At 34.2% G+C, this 10,000-nt stretch overlaps 1 protein-coding gene across 1 annotated transcript in view; it reads left to right on the top strand.

Annotated features, from left to right (window-relative positions):
* Positions 1-10,000, top strand: part of LOC137642042 (GTP-binding protein Di-Ras2) — a 382,440-nt gene that overhangs the window by 123,313 nt on the left and 249,127 nt on the right. Inside the window, exon 2 of the mRNA XM_068374606.1 lies at positions 5,289-5,345. The gene's annotated coding sequence lies outside the window, so the exon portion shown is untranslated. The remainder of the gene's footprint in view (positions 1-5,288; positions 5,346-10,000) is intronic.

The following is a 10,000-nucleotide window of genomic DNA, read 5'->3' as shown; positions in this document are numbered from 1 at the left end:
GAGTCCTCACTACTTACGTACCTCCAAAAGACGATTTGTTTACGATTTCCACACAAAAGGGCTCTATGCAAATACTCTTTTCATAGGATCTTTCACGGTGGAGACTCACTTTATTCGAAAATTCTGCCCATTCTAAAAGCTTATTCATTTCGCCTTTTTTTTTTATATAACAGCGTATTCTTTTCGTAGTGGATCTCTCGAATTTGCTTGCATATATACTTCACAAAAAAAGACCACGTTTTCTAATAGAAAATCTTTGGATCAAGGAAGACAAGGCATCTGACAATGAACCTTGCATTATATTTAGAAAAAATAACCTTCAGAATTAACGAATGCTAAAAAGAAAAAAAAAAAAAAAAAACAAGCCAATGCCGAATACAATAAAGTAGAATGGGCAAATGAGGAATATGTAAAATACTCGTATGCACTTTTGTTAGAAAAAAAAAAAAGAATAGCTGCCATGGATTCAATTGAAGTTGCGAAGTACGAGAAATAATTATGTATGATGCATGTGAGATGAATGAAATACACAATAACAAGGTAAAAATGGAAAATACAGTACATGATACATATTGAGCGTTTTTTTTTTTTTTTAATCTAAATGCTTATGCATTCATGAGGAACAAATTGATAGGTAATCAAATTGTAAAGCCGGTTAGAACAAAGGTCATAAATACATACATACATACATACATACATACATACGATTATGTGGTGCAGTCCAAGATGGAACTACTAACTTTGCAAGCAAGAACCTAAACTTTAAAGCCATTGCCTTCAGGGACCACCACAAACAATTACCTGATACTTTCTGTAAATAAAGCTCATTGAATATCCATAGAATAAGCTATGGATCTAGGAACTTCACCCAATTAAAAACCGGAGAGGCATCGCTCCCTTACGCTTCACCATCTAACGGGAAAAAGCGTATAGTAAGAAATGAAACATTAATCTTTAAATCTGTGCGAATTCGCAGTTGAAAGCAATACTGAAAAAATACAATTCGGAGAAAAGAATACACTACCTTGAACATATTGACTTTGAATACAAGAAATGAAACCCTAACCTTTAAATCTGTCCGAATTCATAATTGAATAGTATACAGCAAAAATACAATTCAGAGAAAAAACAAATACTCTACCTTTAACAAATTGACTTTGAATAAAAGAAAGGAATCCTTAACCTTTGAATATACATTAAATGCCATACTGTATACACACTTACACACACACATATATGTGTGTATATGTATATACATATACATATATATATATACATATATATGTATATATATACATACATACATATATATATGTATATATATATATATATGTATATATATATATATATATATATATATATATATATATATATATATATGTGTGTGTGTGTGTGAGTATACAATGCAGAGAAAAAATACACTACCTTGAACAAATTGAGTTTGAAAATAGGATTCAAGCTAATGTAAACCGCCAGAAGTCAATATGAGGTATTATACCTTGATATCAAGAGATAACATAGTCAAACTTCCATCATAATTTTTAGATATAAAATCCGTAGAATTAGTCCACGAAGCTTTAGCCTTTCCAGACTCTTATTAATACAAAGTAAAAGGCTTTGGATTTCTGGATTCAAATCATGAAAATCTGCCGAAAAAGACCACTTGTAAATACCACATTTAAAGGTCAGATCAATCTCATACATCATAAAATCTTCCTTTTTTATTGATGCAACAGCAACGCTTTGTTTCGCCGTCTATTGCGTTACCATCTAACAAATGCTGTGTTCTTTTCAATTAACGACCTTTTCATTATCCAGCCGTGGCCTTTAGTGTTTATTTTCAAGGCTTGGAGCGGCGTCGCTGCTGTCTTACTGATAGGTTGGATTGACTGGGATAGTCTAATGAGACACATATATACTGTATATATAGATATACACACATATATATGTGTGTATATATATTTATATATATATACATATATATATATATATATATATATATATATATATATATGTATGTATGTATTGTATATACTCTATATACACTATATATATATATATATATATATATATATATATATATATATATATACACAGTATATAATAGGAATTTATACACATATATGTACATATATACAGTATACATATACATATGTACATTTGTGTGTATATATATATATATATATATATATATATATATATATATATATATATATATATATATATATATATATATATATATATATATAGTGAATTTCTTGCATGCATGGGATTTTGTGGACTAAGATGTTTAAAAAGCACTGCGTAATATTTTTTTTTATAGGTTATATCCATTTAGTCATGCAAGTTCTGATCTCTTTTTTTTTCTTTTTTTCAAATCATGTCGTTCACTCTATGGTATGAAAAGTGTTGCAATAACTAAAATCTTTCGTTTCAACTAAAAAAAAATATAGATTTATTTTCTTTTCATGGGATTTTCTTTTCATAGAATTTTCTTCCATATTCAAGTAAAAGAAACATTCAATTTTATCTCCAGATCGAGATGAGGAGAGAGAGAGAGAGAGAGAGAGAGAGAGAGAGAGAGAGAGAGAGAGAGAGAGAGAGAGAGAGATTCTGTTTTAGATCTAAAGAAAAAAAATCTTTCAAGTCAGTCAAATTATCTGAAAGAAACATTCAATTTTATCTCCAGATTATCATAATTTAAATTAAATTTAATCAGATTGCTTCTGGCTATCTTCAACTCATCTCATCATTTGCTATTACCGTGGATCATTCGAATATTTTCAACAGATAAAATATTAGAATATTCAGTGAATTTCCAGAAATTTGATGATCTTATATACCGTCTCTTAATCCCTCTTACTGTAGATCATTGAATATTTTCTTTTTGTCTTTGATTTCCATTTTACTATCAAGAGACTGATTCATGAAAGTATATCACATAGCTTATCTTTATATACTGTTAGAAAACTGTAATTTTAATCGGGAATTCTCCGTAAAAATATACTGTCTTCAGCTGTATTTCATTAAAATACAGGTGACCGTATTTTTACACTACTTTGTTCTTATTTTTTACGAGTTGGTGACCGTAATATCACTCCTTCACGTCAATGCCTGCTAACATTTATTCCAGGATTTTTACCGTTTTTACGGCAATTTTTTAACAGTGTATCTTTATATAGATATAAAACCAAGAAATAAGATAGTATATTCACTATAAACTAACCCAATTTCTCTTGATAAGCGAACCTCTACTAAGTACTTTCGAATTAATTTTTTATTGAAACTTCCACATCTCCGGAATTCTCTGGACATTAAAGCCTCGACCGGTGCGTTGCGCGAAGCGTTACCTTGACATTTTTAAAGGTGTGTATAATTGAGCCGAGCGGATGCTCTGCCTTCATAGCTTTGCTCTGCCTCACATGTCATCGGCTTTACATTTGCAAACTGTGCTGTAGTTCACTGCAGCTTCTGCTTGGTTGGTTTAGGGTTGTGCCCTGGTGGTAGCGTCCTGGCTTGGTGATTGCCAGACTGGGGTTCGAGTTCCACTTAAACTCGTTAGTACTTTTGGTCGCTGCAACCTTACCATCCTTGTGAGCTAAGAATGTGTGTGGGGGAGCCGATATAGAACAGCCAAATATGTCAAAATCACCATACTTAAAGGATTGAAAGTGGTTAAAGTTTGTGTGGCGCATCTGAATTACAAGTGAAAAAAAAAATGGGTTATGGGAAACAAAAGGTCAGCCACCCCTGATGCTTACAGACATCGTCCCTACCTTCACCTCAAGCCATAAACTCTTATAGATATTTATTTTATTTCATACATGTATTGTGTGTCATGTAAAGTCTTAAAATGAGTGATTACTGTGGTCTGGAAAGGATTCACCTATCTCTCACATACGGGGAAGATGAATTCTTTGTTAAAATAGGTGTGTCTGCCGAGTCATTACCATCCATTGCTTGGCTATTCCTTGATCCTAGCTTGGGTGGATAAAGGGTTTGGGCCTTGATCTACTGTAATATGGTCAGTTTATAGGGCACTGTCCTGCTTGCTAAGGCAATGTCATTGCCCTTACCTCTGCTATTCATGAGCGGCCTGAAACCTTTAAACCTTTATGTAAAAGCATTCTCCTTGTTATTCATGAAACTGAAAGATTGGTGTATTATACATCGCATTTGATATTGGACTTTTATATCGAGTATTTATATTCTACAAATTTCAAACTTTTCGTAATGGCCTTGTCCTCTTCGATTTGGTATTACGTCTTTTCTAATGCCACTTCCTTCTTTTTCTATAGTAATTAATTTATCCTCAGCTTATTTAGTTTTATACCTCTACAGGAAATATTATCCCAAAGAGGAAATTGTAATAAACATGCATATTAACAACTTGTAACCTCACAAATAGGATTTATTGTTTACTTATTGATACAATCAAACAGATTTGAAATATAACCATGGAAAGAAGAAGAAAGAAGAAGATCAAGTAGATAGAAATTAAACTTAATAAATAGGAAGGAAATATAATAAGGACTGAAATATTTCCTCTGTATCTTGATGGTGTGATATGTTGAACAAGTACACATATCAGTGAGTGAATTGCACATGCATAATTATAGACCGATTCTTAGAGATACTTCTATTTTGACTAAATGTTTTAGCACACATCGTACTACAATGCATTCCGTGCACATTAAAAAGGAACATCACTTTTATATAATGATCATTTTGCCAACTAAATTTCTGACTCCATTTTGATGTAATCCTCTTAAGATTCAGATTGAAAATTCCATTAGTTGAGCATATGATAGTAGTCTTCATCATGAATATTTATTTTCTTGAATTTTTCACTTTGATCCTCCATCATATCAGATCGCTTGATAAATTACGCACGGGATCAGAGTTGAATCTAATCTTGAAAGCTTTGGTAGGATTACACTTTTAAAAATTTAAAGATTTTTAAATGGTTTAGGAAAAAGATAATTAATTTATTGGGAAAAAATGACGCCATGTCATTTACGTGTAATACGAGTTTCATTTCGTTTTGTCACTGTTCTTGAAATATTTTATTTTATTGCGAATTACTTCTCTTGTAGTTTATATATTTCTATTTTTCCTTCCCTCACTGGGCTACTTTCCCTGTTGGAACCCTAGGGTTTATAACAGCCTGCTTTTCCAGCTAGGGTTGTAACTTAGCAAGTGATAATAATAATAATGATAATAATAATAATAATAATAATAATAATAATAATAATAATAATAATAAACTCCCTTTCTCTGTCTTGCAGGAAATAAACTTCAAGAATTTTCATCCAAGTACAAAATAAGACAATAACGAGTCTAAGGTAAGAGAGAAATTATATTTATGTGCATGTTGTTGGGTGTATGTTTTGCGTGTCCAATGATTAATGTTATGCCAGAGCACGTAATGGTATTGATATGAGGTTTAGAATATTTTCTTATAGATCTGTTTCCTTTGCTGTAAGGTGCAAAATTTGGCCCAATTTATCTTTGTCTATTTCTCGTCTCTTATATTTACAGTTAGACAATTTTCTTTAAAATAGTTCTTGAGACGTAACCATTTCATAATAAAAGTTAATGATCATGACACTTGGATTTAATCTCCCGTATGACCAGATTTTCATAATGACCGTGATACTTGGATTTAATCTCCCGTATGACCAGATTTTCATAATGACCGTGACACTTGGATTTAATCTCCCGTATGACCAGATTTCCATAATGACCATGACACTTGGATTTAATCTCCCGTATGACCAGATTTTCATAATGACCGTGATACTTGGATTTAATCTCCCGTATGACCAGATTTTCATAGTGACCGTGACACTTGGATTTAATCTCCCGTATGACCAGATTTTCATAGTGACCGTGACACTTGGATTTAATCTCCCGTATGACCAGATTTTCATAGTGACCGTGACACTTGGATTTAATCTCCCGTATGACCAGAATTTCATAATGACCGTGACACTTGGATTTAATCTCCCGTATGACCACATTTTCTTATTGGCCGTGACACTTGGATTTAATCTCCCGTATGACCAGATTTTCATAATGACCCTGACACTTGGATTTAATCTCCCGTATGATCAGATTTTCATAATGACCGTGACCCTTGGATTTAATCTTCCGTAGGACCAGATTTTCATAATGACCGTGACGCTTGGAATTAATCTCCCGTAGGACCAGATTTTCATAATGACCGTGACGCTTGGATTTAATCTCCCGTAGGACCAGATTTTAATAATGACCGTGACCCTTGTATTTAATCTCCCGTATGACCAGATTTTCATAATGACCGTGATACTTGGATTTAATCTCCCGTATGACCAGATTTTCATAGTGACCGTGACACTTGGATTTAATCTCCTGTATGACCAGATTTTCATAGTGACCGTGACACTTGGATTTAATCTCCCGTATGACCAGATTTTCATAGTGACCGTGACACTTGGATTTAATCTCCCGTATGACCAGAATTTCATAATGACCGTGACACTTGGATTTAATCTCCCGTATGACCACATTTTCTTATTGGCCGTGACACTTGGATTTAATCTCCCGTATGACCAGATTTTCATAATGACCCTGACACTTGGATTTAATCTCCCGTATGATCAGATTTTCATAATGACCGTGACCCTTGGATTTAATCTCCCGTAGGACCAGATTTTCATAATGACCGTGACGCTTGGAATTAATCTCCCGTAGGACCAGATTTTCATAATGACCGTGACGCTTGGATTTAATCTCCCGTAGGACCAGATTTTAATAATGACCGTGACACTTGGATTTAATCTCCCGTAGGACCAGATTTTCATAATGACCGTGACCCTTGGATTTAATCTCCCGTAGGACCAGATTTTCATAATGACCGTGACCCTTGGATTTAATCTCCCGTAGGACCAGATTTTCACAATGACCGTGACACTTGGATTTAATCTCCCGTAGGACCAGATTTTCATAATGACCGTGACCCTTGGATTTAATCTCCCGTAGGACCAGATTTTCACAATGACCGTGACACTTGGATTTAATCTCCCGTAGGACCAGATTTTCATAATGACCGTGACCCTTGGATTTAATCTCCCGTAAGACCTCCTGTAGGACCAGATTTTCATAATGACCGTGACCCTTGGATTTAATCTCCCGTAGGACCAGATTTTCACAATGACCGTGACACTTGGATTTAATCTCCCGTAGGACCAGATTTTCACAATGACCGTGACACTTGGATTTAATCTCCCGTAGGACCAGATTTTCATAATGACCGTGACATGTGGATTTAATCTCCTTTATGACTAGATTTTCATGTAGCGTTAAACAGGTCATACTTTACCTGAAATTTATTTTAATAAACGGAACAGTATTTATTTCCCAAGTCGTTAAATAAATCCAATATATTTTTCTTTTACCACCCCAGTGTCTCACATCAGATCCTGAAAAATATTGTTGATATTCTGATTATTGTTTTCTATTATTTAGTATATTCCGATTTAGCTCTGATGAATGCTTGTCTCTCTGAGACATGACATTCTGTTAAAACTCATTTTTTTTTTTTAGCGAGGCAGATTGCACCGACTCATAGCGGTGCCCTTTAAGCTCGGAAAAGTTTCCTGATCGCTGATTGGTTGGACAAGATAATTCTAACCCATCAGCGATCAGGAAACTTTTCCGAGTTAAAGGGCACCGCGGCGAGTTGGTGCAAATGCGCTTCATTAAAATAAATTGACAATAGTAGTAGTAGCACCACTACTATACATAACAACTAATAACAAGAATCTCGACTCTGATAGTGTTACTAGCATCAATAGTTATAGCAGCATTCTCGTTTATACAGTCTGCTTCAAATGTAAATAAATCAACTCTTGCTGTGAGACATGAAAAGAAACAGAGATAATAACAATCTTAAGATGATATAAGAAAGAATTACTTCGATTTTCTTCGTTGGCCAAGCCATTGAAGTTTAATAATTACGCAATCATGAAAGATACAAACTTTACCACTTTTTGTTAAATATTTTTACCAGTGTGTTGAATGTAAATTAACCTTTTTTATTTACCTCACCGGCTTCTGAGAATTGAAGGGGAGGGACGTGTAATTACGGTAAATGCGAGCACAATGTTCCTCTGTGTATGATTACATAAAAACGAAGAACGAGTATAGTGATTCATTGAATATCTAGTTTATTCTAATACACTCATTTTTATCTGCATCTAATTATTCATACTTGATGAATATATGTGTACACATGAATAGATTACACGATAGAAGAGAATATTATGCTTTCAAAGTAATTATAGCCCTAATACTCTCATTAGTAATACGAGCGTCAGATGTAGCCTTGTATGAATGTTAAAGTTATATAACTATATTTAGAGTATTTGATTTCATTTATTTCTCTCATAAACTTTTCTCTCCTTTTATTAATTCACTTTCTTACTTCAGTGTCCCTACCCTTTCTTGTTCTTGTTCTCTTTCACTTCCATAATCTTTTTCAAATGTACCTCTTCTTCTTCTTCTTCTTCTTTTTCATTTTCTTCTGTCTACACACCAGAGAAGTTTCTTAAAAAATTGATGATTATTATTATTATTATTATTATTATTATTATTATTATTATTATTATTATTATTATTATTATTATTATTATTACTTGCTAAGCGACAATCCTAGTTGGAAAAGCAGGATGCTATAAGTCCAGGGGTTCCTACAGAGAAAATAGCCCAGTGAGGAACGGAAGCAACGAAAAATAAAATTCTTTAAGAACAGTTTTGATATATGGAAGCGAGACATGGTCTCTAACAAAGACATTAGAAAAAATTTGAAATGTTTAAGAATGGGATTCTGAGAAGAATAGAGGGGCCCATCTATGACCAAGAAATGAATGGATGGAGAAGAAAACATGATAGAGAGATAAGATAAAGTACAAACCAACCAAATATATGAGGTTTAATCAGATCAAGAAAACTCCAGTGGACAGGACACATGGCTCGTATGGATAAGGATAGAGCTCTAAAAGAGGATATTCTTGGCTGAGGTTGCTGGAAGAAGACCCGTAGGACGGCCAAGAAAAGATTGGAGAAGATGCTTGGAGGAGGAGAGGGTGTAAGAATCTCTGGGGGAAACCCGAATGAATAGTTCCATCAGGCACAGGATAGAGAAGAGTGGAGAATCCTATCACGAGCGGTCATGGGACAAAATGTGGCCTAAATACCACCGGAGTAGGTAAGTAAGAACAGTAACATTAAAATAAATATCTCCTATATAAACTGTAAAAACTAACAAAACAAGAGGATAAAAAGATACAATAGTGTGCACGAGTGTACCCTCAAGCAAGAGAATTCTAATTAAGATATTGGAAGACCATGGTACTGAGGCTATGGCTCTACCCAAGACTAGAGAACAAAGGTTGGATTTTGGAGAGTCCTTCTCCTAGAAGAACTGCTTACCATAGCTAAAGAGTCTTACAAAGGACGTATGTTCTATCAAGTAAGTGTTATTGCGACGCGCCTTTGAAAATAATAAGCTACGTTGCCAAGGCACCTCTCGGTGAAAACCTCCCTTCCTGGAATCACCTAATTAATATTCCATAATGCCATCGGAGAGGTGCGTAATTAGCTTCATTGCTGACGCAAAAAAAAAGACGGTGGGAGTAAGAAGGCACCGATGAATCCGCAAGGGAGCGCACACTAGGCTAAACTAATCAAAAGTTCACCGCGCAATTGCATTTTTGAAAAGGTGCTTTTTCTGGATATTGCTTGAATGGAAGCCTGCTCATTGAGGTAAAGATGGTAAAAGAAGACTATGAATAGAGGAAAAATTGAAGAGAAGGTGAAGAAGGCGAATCAAGAGGAAGAAAGGGAGGTGAAGAAGAGTAGAGCCGTTTAATATATGATGGAGAAAAGGCTGCTTACTTTGTAATGTGGAAGAAAGGGGCATAATTATCCAAAGAAATTAAAAGAGATCTTGCGGGTC

The sequence above is a fragment of the Palaemon carinicauda genome, chromosome 6, assembly GCF_036898095.1.
Source record: "Palaemon carinicauda isolate YSFRI2023 chromosome 6, ASM3689809v2, whole genome shotgun sequence".
Classification (NCBI taxonomy): Eukaryota; Metazoa; Arthropoda; class Malacostraca; order Decapoda; family Palaemonidae; genus Palaemon; species Palaemon carinicauda.
The sequence above is the reverse complement of the archived record's forward strand: the minus strand, read 5'-3'. Positions and strand labels throughout refer to the sequence as shown.